This window comes from Sinohyriopsis cumingii, chromosome 14 (assembly GCF_028554795.1).
Source record: "Sinohyriopsis cumingii isolate HCF-2022 chromosome 14, ASM2855479v2, whole genome shotgun sequence".
Taxonomy (NCBI): Eukaryota; Metazoa; Mollusca; class Bivalvia; order Unionida; family Unionidae; genus Sinohyriopsis; species Sinohyriopsis cumingii.
In genome coordinates, this window is record NC_142974.1 from 36,694,994 (window position 1) to 36,710,998 (window position 16,005).

The 16,005-nt window shown below is 34.0% G+C and overlaps 1 protein-coding gene across 5 annotated transcripts in view; it reads right to left on the reverse strand.

Moving 5' to 3' along the window:
* The window catches only part of LOC149783585 (MYND-type zinc finger-containing chromatin reader ZMYND8-like), a 148,562-nt gene that overhangs the window by 117,324 nt on the left and 15,233 nt on the right, over positions 1 to 16,005 (reverse strand). For 2 of the 5 annotated variants that reach the window (XM_089931842.1, XM_089931844.1), the window contains one exon: positions 3,885 to 3,980. The gene's annotated coding sequence lies outside the window, so the exon portion shown is untranslated. Of the gene's footprint in view, positions 1 to 3,880; positions 3,981 to 12,359; positions 12,442 to 16,005 lie in introns of those variants that run through there. The other 3 variants (XM_089931846.1, XM_089931847.1, XM_089931845.1) reach the window with 3 other exon arrangements.

Genomic DNA, 16,005 nt, shown 5'->3' on the forward strand with positions numbered 1-16,005 from the left:
GATGTTAGAACCATATAATCATCACACAAGAAAGAGGCGGAAAATAAACACATGATTTTAAAGTGATTCTCACAAGAAACTATTATTTTATGTGCATCCTTGTCATGCAACAAAGCAACAATTTCCTTTCACTTGAATTGTTCCAAGATACTGTCAGCATTCAACTGAGAATGGCTTCCAAGGCAAAAATATTAAAATAGATCTGAAACAAACAAAATCAACATTTGGACTGCATTTACAACCAACCAATGATATTAACTGCTGTTGTTGTAGGGTTTAACGCCATTTTTCAGCACACAATAGGCTACACATGGTGGCTAGTATTAATGGTGGAGGAACCTTAAAAAACCCCAGAAAGAACCGACCCACAAGAGGCTACTGGCAAGCTTTCTCACATACCCACATAGGCTGAAATTGAGACTCAAACCCATGCGGACAGAGGTGAGATGGCAGTGATCCGTAACGAAGAGCGCTTTAGACCACTCTGCCACTCGGGGCCCCCCAATGATAATAGTATTGTTATAGAACAAGTGGAGCCTTCATCATCTAAAGATGAGGTAATGGTTACTCGTAAGATAAAACATATTTTTGTGCAGCAATAGTTGAAAACACAGCTGGCTATGTTTTGAATAAGTCTTGAGAAGAATGTGACAGTGAAGACGCCTTTATGTTTTGCCACATATGTACAGAGGCAAAAAAACAACTCCATGACCAAATGTGCAAAAATTAATAACTTTCAGAACAGTACACTGGCAAGGCATGCTGGGTTGCCAGAACACAAACTGCTGACTGCACGTCCACAACAATGGACAGATTTGAATGCAGTTTTACAAAAGCATTATTCCAAGCAAAACATAGCAGTGAAAGTGCTACTTAAGTGTGTACATTGGTTGAATGTAGAAGACATCCCTTTTTTAAAATACAAATCTCTTAATTTAATACATGACTTAACGGCTGATTTTGTTGTTGTTGTTGTGGGGTTTAACGCCATTTTTCAGCACACGATTGGCTATACATGGCGGCCAGTATTAATGGTGGAGGAAGAACTTGGGAAAACCCCAGAACTTAACGGCTGAAGAAACTGATGTCATTTGGCATTTTGAAGAATTCCGCCATTCAGTATGTCTTGGCTACTACCTGTTCAGAGTTACTGGAGAGCCTGTCAAACGTTGTTGACGATAGTCCTGTATGTGACATTCAACATTCGCCATTTGTGCTGCAATGCAGATGAAAGAACTGACATAGCCAACAATAAATGCCTTGTCATATATGCTCAGATTATGTCTGATGACATGAAACCATCAACAAGATTTTTAACAAATATAGAATGTTAAGATGCTTCTAGCATGGGAACTAATATTTTTGCAGTGTATTTGAACAATATTTTTTTTTAAAACTACTGAAGACTGATCATTGGATTGAATATGACTCATAGGTTTGAATTCTGACACTGTTTTTTGCATTGATGATTCAAATTACGTACATGAAGCCATTTGTAGATAAAACACCGAGAGATGCATTAGAATGATCAAGTTTGATGATTCTGGAATTTACAGTTTTAAAAATAAATTTAAAATGCATAAATGAAGTAAGGCAGTGAAGTTTTTTTAAATGGGTCAGAGTGACCTACTTCTGTGATACGAGTGTAGTACTTAAGATGCATCCCATCACCAAATTTCATGATTCCATGCACAAAAATTACATCACTAATATGGGTCACACGTGGAGTCAGCTTGAAGGGATGGCACAGAACAGAAGCCTCTGGCGATCTTTTGTGGGCGGCCTATACCCCAGCAGGAGTGATTGGCAAAACTAAGCACAAAATTATATACAGTCTATAAGAAACCTGTGCTAAATGCAAATAATTAACCTATACAAATTTAGCACCCTCAGACCCTTCCCCATGAGGCATGTGCTATGAAACCCACTCAGAACTGTTGCTTAGGAGGTAGGAAGGATGAATGGTTGAGAGTCAATAAGGCTGTATAATTATGCTTTTATCTGTACAGACACCAATGTCAGGGGCTAGTACAACTGCACTCAACTTTGTACCACTGAGCTAAAACACCTTGAACCAAAATCCAAATTTTCTATGACTGTGACCATGACCCAAAGGTCTAAAGGGTAATCAAGTATGTCACAGCTTAAACTTTTTTAGTTTCAGAGCACTTCGTTCAAAATATAAACAAATCCATCAGAAGTTTTAGGAAATATACACAAATAATATGTTAACCAAGACCTAAATGCAATGTCAAAATGGGGCAAATAAGCACGCTGTATAATTCAAACTGTCTCAGCTTCATAATTTTCATTCCGTGTATGAAAAAATCTATCACAAGTTTAGGAATGAAAGCAAAGGAAATAAATTTAACCAAACCCTAACGGAAACTTTCCATGACTGTGCCTTTGATCACCAGATGAAAGGTGCAAGCACGGGTATCACATAAGGAATTGTTTTAGTTTCATAATCAACTCAAGCCAACTATGATAAGAACCACTCAAAGGGATCATGTACTATATGAAAATCAAAACTTCCTGAAAAAGCATTAACACATTTCTGTCAATACTGCTACCATCACTGGAAAAGTCACTTCTGTCTCATTCCCAACAATCTGGATTCAACAATAAAATAAATTAACTTTACCATACTCCATGTACTGATGGCATGCCCAGTTTACATTTCTGCAGGTCTGGAATCAATCCTGAAAGCCAGCGTAAGTAAGGGTGAGTGTCTGCTGTTCAATTCCCACGAAGGGATCAGCATGGATTGGCTACCATGGTGTGTCCTTGGGCAGGGCACCTTGCCTTGTAACAGTATAACCTTCAAAGTGTTCTTTTGACCCAAAACACAGATAAAAGCAACCATCCTCCAACTTCAAAAGTTACCTTCTGGGTTTTCCATGTTCCTCCACCTCAGTGCCATCATCTGAGCCTTTGACAGTATTATGTTGTACAAGTTCAATGCATATGTGATATGTTATATGTCCATGACTGATGAAAACCCCACCCCCATTTTTTCACAGTTCAAATACTGATTAATGACATCTTTGCTCATTACAAGCCCACATCCTTTTTTTGTCAAATTTTTGTGCTGGCCTCATTGTATAGGAGAGATGATGCAATTAAAACACATTTCTATGCTGTCCCCATGGTATAGGAGAGATAATGCAATTAAAATACATTTTTATGCTGGCCCCATGGTATAGGAGAGATAATACAATTAAAACACATTTTTATGCTGGCCCCATGGTATAGGAGAGATAATGCAATTAAAAAATATTTCTATGCTGGCCCCATGGTATAGTAGAGATAATGCAATTAAAACACATTTCTATGCTGGCCCCATGGCAAAGGAGAAATAATGCAATTAAAACACATTTTTATGCTGGTCCCATTGTATAGGAGAGATAATGCAATTAAAATACATTTCTATGCTGGCCCCATGGTATAGGAGAGATAATGCAATTAAAACACATTTCTATGCTGGCCCCATGGCAAAGGAGAAATAATGCAATTAAAACACATTTCTATGCTGGCCCCATTGTATATGAGAGATAATGCAATTAAAATACATTTCTATGCTGGCCCCATGGTACAGAAGAGATAATGCAATTAAAACACATTTCTAAGCTGGCCACATGGCATAGGAGAAATAATGCAATTAAAACAAATTTCAATTCTGGCCCCATGGTATATGAGAAATAATGGAATTAAAACAAATTTCAATGCTGGCCCCATGGTGTATGAGAAATAATGCAATTAAAACAAATTTCAATGCTGGTCCCATGGTATAGGAGAGATACAGCAATTAAAAAAAAAATTGTGCTGGCAATGATTTTAAAGTTTTACACTAAAAGCTGGACAATACCAATATACATACTCACAGACTAGGTGAATGACTCTAAGACAGCTTCATTTCCTTGGTCATGCACAGTAATGTAAACTCACTGCAAACATCTGTCTCTGAAGCAGACGAACACCTGGAAAAATCAACAATAAAATTCTGTCAATCATATTTTAATACTGTTTATAAATACATATCTTATTTTTTATTTCAGATTTTATCTGCGCTAAATCATGTATGTAAAGGTTATTGATTTTGTACAGAAGGCTTTTTGTCAGGACAGATTGCTTTAATTTAGACTGACAAGCTCATTCTATGCCCTACGGTCTTTGCACATTTCAGTACAAATTCAATAACCTCTTTATTATAAAACTGAAACAAAACAATGAAATAAACAACATTAAATCATACACCATCATTGGAAAAAAGTCAAAACTGAACAAATCAATGTCATTTTACTGGGAATGAATTTAAAAACCACATCACAAATTTTCAATAAATAAATTCAATTATCTTCACATCTTTAGACATCTTTATAATAGCACTGACATCAGTGCCCTTCTCATTTTGTCAACAGAGAATACAAATTTTGTAAGTAAAGTTTTTATACCAGTGAAAACCTTTGTACTATTTTTCATTTTGTCAATAAAGCACATACATTTTGTCAATAATGTTTTTATAGCAGTGAGAACATTAGTACTCTTGTTATGTATATTTTATTTGTATTATTTGTTGGCTTTTTTCTCGATGATCCTATGTATAATTGTAATTTGTAACTTACTTTAGTCCAAAATCAAGCTTACTGTGTAGATGACAAGGGACACTGATTTTGTAAACAACACAATACATAGCTAATATTTTTCTGTAAGTACAGATTATATATTACAATCATTATCAATGGAGGTAAACATGTTTATTTTAATCCGAGTCTAGGACATTGGTTTTCCCCCTATGGAAAAACCTGGTGTACCTGATGTTTGCCATGTTCTTTATTATAATTATAGGAATAGCCCTTATCTTGTTGACAACTTAGAATGTTCTAGAAATGAAATTTTGACCCTCATCTTGGTTCTATCGTTGTGTTTTTACATAATATTGTTTACATGAAAATTTACTTATTCTTGCCTAAACATCTTGAAGCTAAATCAGTAATTGTTGTGTTCAGATTTTCATTTGGGTGGAATTATTAACTGGAAATAAAAAGTGCTCATCAATAATATTCTTGGACAGAAATATTAATTTGGAATTATAGTGAAATCAGACAAGGACATTTTTGGATTAAATTGCTTTGATGCATAAAAAGACTCTTAAAGGAGACCAGAAACCAATGGAAATACAGAATAATAATAAAAGTACTATAGCAGAAAACCTTATTCTGAAGTATCATCTGCGACCGTAATGCCAATATTAAAATATTGGCCTATCTTCTAGGAGCTGAATTTCCATGACCTCGTATGCAAAATTTCCGCGCCTATTCAGTTACTTTCGGGATGTGACGTCATAGTAGCGACTCCAGCAGCCCAAGTGGGAGTTGCCAGAGTAAAAGACAATACCGTTTTGCGTTGCTTACGGATGTAATAGAACATTAAGAAGAGCCTGTGGACAACATTTTTTTTTTTTCCGAAAGATAAAGGCATAATGAAAGAACGGATACATTATTACAAATGAGTCGATTTCAAAGCAATACCATACAGCACTATGTGCTCGTTACATTTCTCAAAGGACTGTTACGAGAGGGATTCTGAAAAAAATGGCAGCTCAAGGATATGCAAATGCTAGGCCTAGACTAAAAGTTGGCGCTGTTCCAGACATAACGTTGAATATTTTAAATCCTGTGAAAAGTGTTAAACGTGCGAGTTACGAAAATAGGCAGAATGCCGAGTAAGTGACCGCAAAATGCAACAATCAATTCACAGATCTTTTATCTACATCAGCAGTGCTAAAAATAAATCTGATAGCTCGACACCCTGGGCCCCTCTGGTTTTAGTTCCGGCCCATCCTGTATTCAAAGTGAGGTGCCCGTCAGGCTTGTCGAAACAATAATTGTTTGCCTGAGGAAACTTTGATCGCGCTGGTGAAATGAGTAAATGTATTTTCAAGATGTTGACATACATGCCTTAACACGGCACAATCTAAATCAAATCACTACTGTCCAAGGTGAAATTTAGATTTGATTTTAATCAAATGGAGGCTTTGCCAAAAATAATATTCTAAACCTGTCGTGTTTCGAGAAAACACAATTTTCTGTAATCTTATAAAAATTACAATTTTTTTTAAAAAAATCATTGTATACATGTAGTATGTATAAACGGTAATCTGTACTGATTGGAACTGATATAAAACTATTCCTTGGGCAGTTTAAATAGCAGCAATTAAAAGAAAAGAGGTCAAAGTTTCACATTAAATGGCTGACAATTAAGACTGGGGGAGGGGGGAGATACTATTGACCCAACCTCTTGCCCTAATGTGCGAGCGCCCATGGGACGTTGCCCTAATGTGCGAGCGCCCATGGGACGTACCTTTTCTCCATGTGATACGCCTTCTTATTCCCCCAGGACGAGCCCATTTTGCATATTCTGGTCAGCTCTGGCTAAATTGCAAAACAGCTAGTTTTAATTTAAGTAAGCAAACAATAAAGCCGGTGTGACTAATGAACAGACCCCTTATCCTTGCATTGATCTTGTGAAAAGGACTGCCCTTCGGACATACTTCAAAGAAACCATGTTCGACAGTGTGTGTATGTGTAAGCACCAGCAATTGATTGCCAAAATAAACGATGCCTATTTTGTTGTTACTTACGATGCCATGGACTTCAGGTTTAAGTCTTAATGCATGTAACACTGTTTGCTGAATAAAATATTTATTCAGAATTAGTTCTTTAGGGCCACATATACTGCATGGTATATTTTGTTTTATTCCTTGTAATTTAATCATGGTAATTAAACTTTACATATACGGTAGAGAAATATCAAGTGTTAACTGGCCGAGTTTCTTCGGCAGAAGTGGAGATGCAATTTTGTTCGCAGAGAAAATTTCACAGTCATCATTCATTTAAGCTAATTGGTGACAATTTTATTCTTTTAATTTTTTATACTATAGTACTGTTGTAGTGGTTTAAAAACATCTGAAATTTACTTGAATAATGTTTAATTTTCATGTTCTATTTACTGAAGAAGAAAAAAAAGAAAAAAACTGTTGTGTGATATTATTTCGTCCAGTGCCGGATTTAGACGTGTGTGCGTGTGATTTGAATTTTGAACGTAGCTTTAACAATTTTTCAGTCATATCACTACGATGTCTGCAGTGTGGCAGTTTAGACTGTGGATTGCATACGTTATAGCTATTTATAAATGGTTTGGGGTTGGGTTTTTTTCTTCTGACAAATGAAAATTGATAGACATAATGTAATAATCGAGGCTTCGCTGCGAAAAATTTAGAGATATTACGAGATCGGGATGTAGATGAGGAAATACCCTCAAAATCGGGAGGTTTTTCTCCCGGCTTGAGAGTTGACAGGTATGAACTGTCCGGGCTTGTGGAATTTCAGTCAGGGCTTGAGTTTATTTAAGTCACCAGCCTGAGGCCTGTGCCTAATAAATTTCTTTTAGCACTGACCAGTACAGTACATAAACTATTATATCAGACTGCAGATTCAAGTTTTGAATGTGCAACCCAAATGTGGTCTCCTTCCGTCTGCCTCGCTCGCCAATGTTTATGTTTGTACTCGAGGACTGGCTAGTATTGTGTCACAGTACCATGTGATCTGTCGTCTCATCAAAACTCGGAAAAACTCGGCAATTTACGGAATCGTGGTATCTTCCATGCAATAAAATTACTACCCGTTTACGATATTTAATTTATAAACATGACAGTCGGATTAAAATCTATAGAGAATTACATACATAAAAGGAAAATTTTGATTTCTAGTATCCTTTAAGCCCATCGCTACAATCTATGTCATTGGCACAATACCATGTTTGATACTTAAGGCACATCAACACATCTAATATTGGAACTTATATGGAAACCACTGGATTTCAATTGTAACTTCCTACATTTGGACCTTTGATAACACTTTTTTATGACTATATGGGACTTAATTCACAATACTGTAAGTTCATTTTAAATTTTCACTATGCAATTGAAATAAATAAATTATTTGTTGAGTTTTACAAAACTTGGTTGGTTTTTGCTCTTTTCCATTACTAAGTTTAACCTATGAAGACCATAGAGCCACAACTGCTTTCTCATTTTTGTCAATAAGGCATCTAAAATTTTCTGTTCTGTAATCTCAGTCCATTTGTCTCAGTCATGTGCTAGTCAGAGCACCTGCTGGAACTATGTTTTCAAAAGTTAAATTTGTTTTTCTTTATCTGACATCCACTGATTAAATATTAAAATTCTGCAGTACTATCCAATGTTTTCGGTTGTGATTTTCTCACAAGTAAAATCGATGTACTTCATCAAATCAACCTATCACACCAATGCCTTCATTTACATACTCAATGTGATGTACTGTGTTCAAAAAAATGTTTGTGATTCATTACACTTTTGGTGCAATGGATAAAATTCAAAAAATTTAACCTATTAAATTGGTTTTGTGGTAAGATTCTACTGATATGATTATATAAGTTTTCATAAAATATTTTGAGACTGAAAGACTGACATTAAATAGTATGGAAATAAAGCACCTGATGAAAACTGCATGTGTTGAATGTGCTAAACTATATTGCAAAATTGAAGGGTTAGTTTAATGTGAATGAAAACTGGGAAAGACACTTAATAAATGCCTGGGTTCATGCGGGGCCTCATGGAAAACAATATATTCCCTTGAATGGGATTTCCCATGTCTTGGTACAAACCCCAACATGGATGCAATGAATCTACATTCCATATGGGATTGAATAGATAACTGAAATCAAAATGAAGTAGACTTTGTTTAAGGTATATTATAAATCATCAAACTACATGTAAGTACGCACATGCCATGAATTCATTGACAACACTCCCTCACTATAATCCACTCAATATAGTACAGTTCATCTTACAAGCCAGATATGGTGATGGATCCCATGTTATTATTAGTAGTAAAAATACATGTATTAAGTATTTAAAATAAGGTGATATACTCAATGACTTCCATTGACAGCATTATAATGAGGCAGTGATATATTCTGAGGGTTAAAACTTTTCATGGTTTTAAAAACAAATATGGCATTTTCATCATTCATTGGGGAATTTGGAAGGGATCATATTGCCTATACAGAAGGATGATTGTTTTTTGGGGGACTTTAAATTTATAATTGGTATCAAGTATGAAATTTATGAAAATTGGAATATATGGACAATTTACAGAATAATATACTACTTGAATGAACATGTCAATAAATTAAAGTACTCTAACCAGGGAAATTTCAATCCATTTTTAATTTAGTTTGTAACAATTTAATTTTAGTGTGGTGTATCAAGTATCATGAATCAGATACACACCTACCTAACTGCTACTATCAGATTAACAAAGACAGTCAGAAGAAGAAAAAAAAACAATCTACCCATGTAACCACTACAATCATAGCCAGTTAAAAACCCCACTATAAAACCACAATAATCATAGCCAGTCAGAAGAAAGACCATAGTAAAAGAAAAAACACCATAAACTACCTATAAGACCACTACAATTACAGCCAGTCAAAAAAACTCCCCAAACTACCCATAAAACCACTACAATTACAGCCCATCAAAAAAAACCACCACAAACTACCCATAAAACCAATACAATCATAGCCAGTCAATAAAAACACCATAAACTACCCGTAAAACCACTACAATCTTAGCCATATCAATCTGACAATGTCATACAATCTATCTTTATAAACAAAAAGCAAAACTTGTAGCCATACCAACCATGACTAGTTGGACTTAGAAATCAAATGGCAATTATTAATATACAACTATACATCAAATAAACTACAAACAACTGACCACAGCCCAATTAGAGGGGCTCAAGGTTCAAGGCCCTTCCGCCCACCACTAGAGCATTATCTCCATAAAATTTGACTCCTAATCAGATTAAGGATATACTCGTACAACTTTCAATATTTTCATGTCTTATATGGTTTTCCTTGCAAATTCAAAGAACACACATGCATTCCTTAAGCATAATATACAATTTTGTCATGCTAAACCTGATTTTAAGTTTTCATGCTGACAAATTATAAAGAACAATGTATGGAAATATTTTGCCAGGTAAAAGATTTTCTAAACAAATCTATAATTTTCCTAGTTAACTTTATTAATTATTTTCCTTACACACTAATCATACAAATTATTGTGCACAAACTTACATTACAAAGTGGGTAGGTTGGAGGGGGAAAGAGGTAAAAATACTTGCTCAGCTGCCATAGCTCACATCAGAATTATGTCATGATATTACGTGACAGTTTAACATGAAACAATCTTACTTTTGTAAAACCTGAAACAGTCTTGTTATTACTTTTGACTACTGTTTAAATCAAACCATTTTTAGGCAGCCACCATTTGAAAATGAGAAAATCTGACACTAAAGACTGCTGGTTTCTTAAGAGAGGTTCATTTACTACAGTAACAACAACTTAATTTAGACGACCTTCATATATTTGTTTTAGAAGACAGGCAACTGCTTAAAAGAGGTTCATTACAAAAATAATTTATTGTATAGAACTGTGATAAAATTGATTTCGAAAAACAGGTGAATGCTTAGCAGAGATTAATTGCTATATTTATTTTATCAGAGCTTACCATAATAAAGCTGATTTAGAAGACAGGTGTGTGTTTAGCAGAGATTGATTGCTATCTTTATTTTACCAGAGCTTACCATAATAAAGTTGCTTTAGAAGACAGGTGTTTTTTTTTTAGCAGAGATTAATAGCTATCTTTATTTTACCAGAGCTTACCATAATAAAGTTACTTTAAGAAGACAGGTGTTTGTTTAGCATAGATTGATTGCTATCTTTATTTTACCAGAGCTTACCATAATAAAGCTGATTTAGAAGACAGGTGTTTGTTTAGCAGAGATTGATTGCTATCTTTATTTTACCAGAGCTTACCATAATAAAGTTGCTTTAGAAGACAGGTGTTTTTTTTTAGCAGAGATTAATTGCTATCTTTATTTTACCAGAGCTTACCATAATAAAGTTACTTTAAGAAGACAGGTGTTTGTTTAGCATAGATTGATTGCTATCTTTATTTTACCAGAGCTTACCATAATAAAGCTGATTTAGAAGACAGGTGTTTGTTTAGCAGAGATTGATTGCTATCTTTATTTTACCAGAGCTTACCATAATAAAGTTGCTTTAGAAGACAGGTGTTTTTTTTTTAGCAGAGATTAATAGCTATCTTTATTTTACCAGAGCTTACCATAATAAAGTTACTTTAAGAAGACAGGTGTTTGTTTAGCATAGATTGATTGCTATCTTTATTTTACCAGAGCTTACCATAATAAAGCTGATTTAGAAGACAGGTGTTTGTTTAGCAGAGATTGATTGCTATCTTTATTTTACCAGAGCTTACCATAATAAAGTTGCTTTAGAAGACAGGTGTTTTTTTTTAGCAGAGATTAATTGCTATCTTTATTTTACCAGAGCTTACCATAATAAAGTTACTTTAAGAAGACAGGTGTTTGTTTAGCATAGATTGATTGCTATCTTTATTTTACCAGAGCTTACCATAATAAAGCTGATTTAGAAGACAGGTGTTTGTTTAGCAGAGATTGATTGCTATCTTTATTTTACCAGAGTTTACCATAATAAAGTTGCTTTAGAAGACAGGTGTTTTTTTTTTAGCAGAGATTAACTGCTATCTTTATTTTACCAGAGCTTACCATAATAAAGTTACTTTAAGAAGACAGGTGTTTGTTTAGCATAGATTGATTGCTATCTTTATTTTACCAGAGCTTACCATAATAAAGCTGCTTTAGAAGACAGGTGTTTGTTTCATGTTAGTGACCTATCAAGCAGGCTTAACACTATTTGCTTGACTTAACATTTCAGAAGAAATTTAGCCAACAATGTACTGAATTGTAAATGACTGTTCAGATTCTATTTTAAGACGTGACTTTAGTGTTAAGAATTACCTTTAAACTCACCAATCCTTAGATGTTTCAGTCACATGAAATTAAGTGTTCCTACACGGAATAAAACTATTTTATGGACAATAAAGCATTCTGAATTATGCGTTCCATCATCAATTTTATATTATGAACAAATATAAAATTTACAGTATATACCTGAGTTTAAGGCAGCTCCAGCTGTAAACACAGAATTCCTGATATGCCATCACCATTTTTTCTACTGATTGCTCATAATAAATGGCATTTACCCAGATCTGACAGTGTTTTAAGCCATGGCATATCTGGGTCAGTGCATTTTGCAGTTGCATTCAACTTTAATGTGAGTTGTTATGTGCTTAGATCTAAGAACACAATAAAAATGCATGCAGGTATTGTCAATGTAACCAACAAACAAGTATGACTACATACCAGAGGCAGACCTGCCAACCCTGATGAGGCCGTCTCAGTAAGGCAGTTTTTTTCCCCGTAAGATTGACCTGTTTTCAGTAATGTGTAATAAAATATCAATAACTGCTATTATAAAGCTGGAAAACGTAATTACAAGTTTGACGCATCAATGATAAACATTATGTTCAACTGAAAAGTTTACAAAGTACGCGTAGACATTATTTACAACTAGTACAGTTGCATGAACTTTAATTCCAAACCCTATGCAGCTGAATGGCTTGTTGATATTCTCAACTTGAAATAATTCAAGGAAATTCTTTTCCATTTCACATGACGACAACAATCATATCTCCCGCCATGAGACATAATCAAATGGCGCGTGATGTCCAATAAACATAATTGTGTCCTTTCCAGCTTTTATTCACAAGAATCTGAATACTTCTTTTTATTCTTCCGTGTTGATTATCAACACTTTTCTGTAAGTTTATTTTCCATTTCATCTTAAACACGCATCTCTTTCTGGATGCCATTTTAAAAAATTCTTAATGAACAGTTTGATCATGAAGACGCTCCTCATGAACAAATAGGTGCATTTTAAAGCGTCTGGGGTGCTGCTGTAAAGTTAGTCTGGGTTCCCTGACTAATTTCACTAATTCTAAGATGAAACCCGGATCCCAATAAAACATGTATGAACCAATTATCCGGATGTTTAGTCAACCATAATTTTCCCGTAGTTTTTGCTAGTATGCTGTTAAGTCCTTATTTTAAGGGTAATTTTCATAAGACTTATGGCAACATCGTAACAGATGGCAGATCTGCAGAGGGAAGCCATTATAGGTCTATTTGAGTGAAAGGTATTTGTGCAAACATGGACCAGAAATGGAAAATTGCTTATTTGTCAGTCCATTCAAGTCGTGTTCTCCCTGTCTTGATCATGTAGAAACAGTATTCAAATTTGAACAACTTAATTTTGATTGATGCTGTGGCTTGCCACCACTTCCAATGAAATTCAAAGACCTGAAGCAAAGAAATATCTGCTCGATATGCCAAGATGTAGATAGAGCTATCACATCGGAAACTTGGCTAGTGAAGATGCATATGGGATTTAACGTTTTATTTCATCATGCCTGAGTGTTAGCAGTGATTTATTTTTTTATCTCATCATACCTCATTGTTAGCTGCGATTTATTTTTATTTCATCATACCTCATTGTTAGCAGCAATTTCTATTTCATCATACCTCATTGCTAGTAGCAATTTTTATTTCATCATACCTGATCATTAGCAGTGATTTATTTTTATTTCAACAAGCCTCACTGTTAGCAGCAATTTTTATTTCATCATACCTCATTGCTAGCAGAGATTTATTTTTATTTCATCATGCCTGATTGTTAGCAGCAATTTATTTTTATTTCATCATACCTCATTGTTTGCAGCGATTTATTTTTATTTCATCATACCTTATTGCTAGCAGCGATTTATTTTTATTTCATCAATCCTCATTGTTATCAGGGATTTATTTTTATTTCATCATACCCCATTGTTAGCAGCAACTCGTTTTATGTGCAGTTTCACAATACATTTTGTTGGAGTAAAATGACCATGCTTCTTTTACTGTTGACAATTTTCTTTTAACTTTGTCCATATATTTTCTTCTTTTGTTGCTAAAATGATATTTTGTTAGCTGTATATACTCATGATTAAGTTGGTACAGCTGCAAACAATACTAACCCTGAGCTGCTAGTGAAAGTGATGGCAGATCAGGACCTGTTTTGTTTGTTTTACTGTCTAGTCCTTATAAATGAACTAGACCCAGATCTGTCATCACATTATGCAATAGCAGATCCGGGTCTATGCAGTTGGATCTGACTTGGAGGAAAGTATATGCTGCATTCTAAAATCAATGTTAAAATGGAATGATGTTAAAATATTCTCATTTACAGTGATAACATATTAGAAAAACAGAAACTGTAATCATTGTACTAAAGGGGTGAAATGTAAAGGGTCTCTCAAGTCATCCGATGTCAGAAACAACTGTTGTCATTCTATTTTATAATTTCATTTCATTTCAGGAGAGAACTCAAGACCTACACTAGAACTGTACCATAATCCCATTGATTTTTCTCCATGCAGGCTAGGTGATGTAGAATGGGACAGATGCAACTTTGCACATGTCATACAAGGCAAGGCAAGGTGGCAGGAACTACAGTGCTGCAGTGGTTAGCTACAGAGGTGCAGTGGTTAACTAGAGATGCAATAGTTAGCTACAGTGGTTAACTAGAGATGCAATAGTTAGCTCTAGTGGTGCAGCAATAAGCATGCCAAATTCACAAACAAAAGGGTGTGCATTTTTATACTACCACAGGATCAGCCCAAATCAGCTACCATTGTCTGTCCTTCTGAGAGGTACTTTACTCCAATTGCTTTGCCACCAAATAACCTACATATATTGCTGTGCCATCAAACAACTGATTCACAAGCAATATGATTCTGATAGCAAACATTACTAAGGCTATTTCATAATTATAAGTGAATTACATGTGCAGTATCATGCATTTTCTGTAAATACATCATGATTAATTGATTTATTTGGACAAGACAAAAGTAACTTAATTTCTAATGATATTAAAAATTAGTAAAAACTTTTATGATTTATCTAACTACTTTTTTTTCCAGAATGGCAATAGATCCTCAATATTCTATATACTGGATATCCTCAATATTCTATATACTGGATATAAAGATCCTCAATGTTCTATATACTGGATATAAAGATCCTCAATGTTCTATATACTGGATATAAAGATCCTCAATATACTACATAATTATGTGATAGATAGATCATCAATATTATATATACTGGATATAAAAATCTTCAATATTCTATATACTGGATATAACAATCCTTAATATCATATATAATGGACATAAAGATCCTCAATATTCCATATAATGGATATAAAGATCCTCAATATTCTATATACTGGATATAAAGATCCTCAATGTTATATATACTGGATATAAAGATCCTCAAAATACTACATAATTATGTGATATAGAGATCCTCAATATTCTATATATTGGATATAAAAATCCTCAATATTCTATATACTGGATGTAGAGATCCTCAATATTCTATATACTGGATATAAAGATCCTCAATGTTCTATATTACTGGATATAAAGATCCTCAAAATACTACATAATTATGTGATATAGAGATCCTCAATATTCTATATACTGGATGTAGAGATCCTCAATATTCTATATACTGGATATAGATAGAGATCCTCAATATTCTATATCCTGGATATAAAGATCCTCAATATTCTTTATAATGGATGTAAAGATCCTCCAAAATTCATAAACTGGATAAAAAGATTCTCAATATTCTATATGGAGATCCTCAATATTCTATATAATGGATATAAAGATCCTCAAAAATTAATATAATGGATATAAAGATCCTCAATATTCTATATAACTGATTTAGAGATCCTCAATATTCTATATAATGGATGTATAGATCCTCAATATTCTATATAATGGATATAAAGATATAATGAATATAAAGATCCTCAATATTCTATATACTGGATGTAGAGATCCTCAATATTCTATATACTGGATATAAAGATCCTCAATATTCATTATAATGCATATGAAGA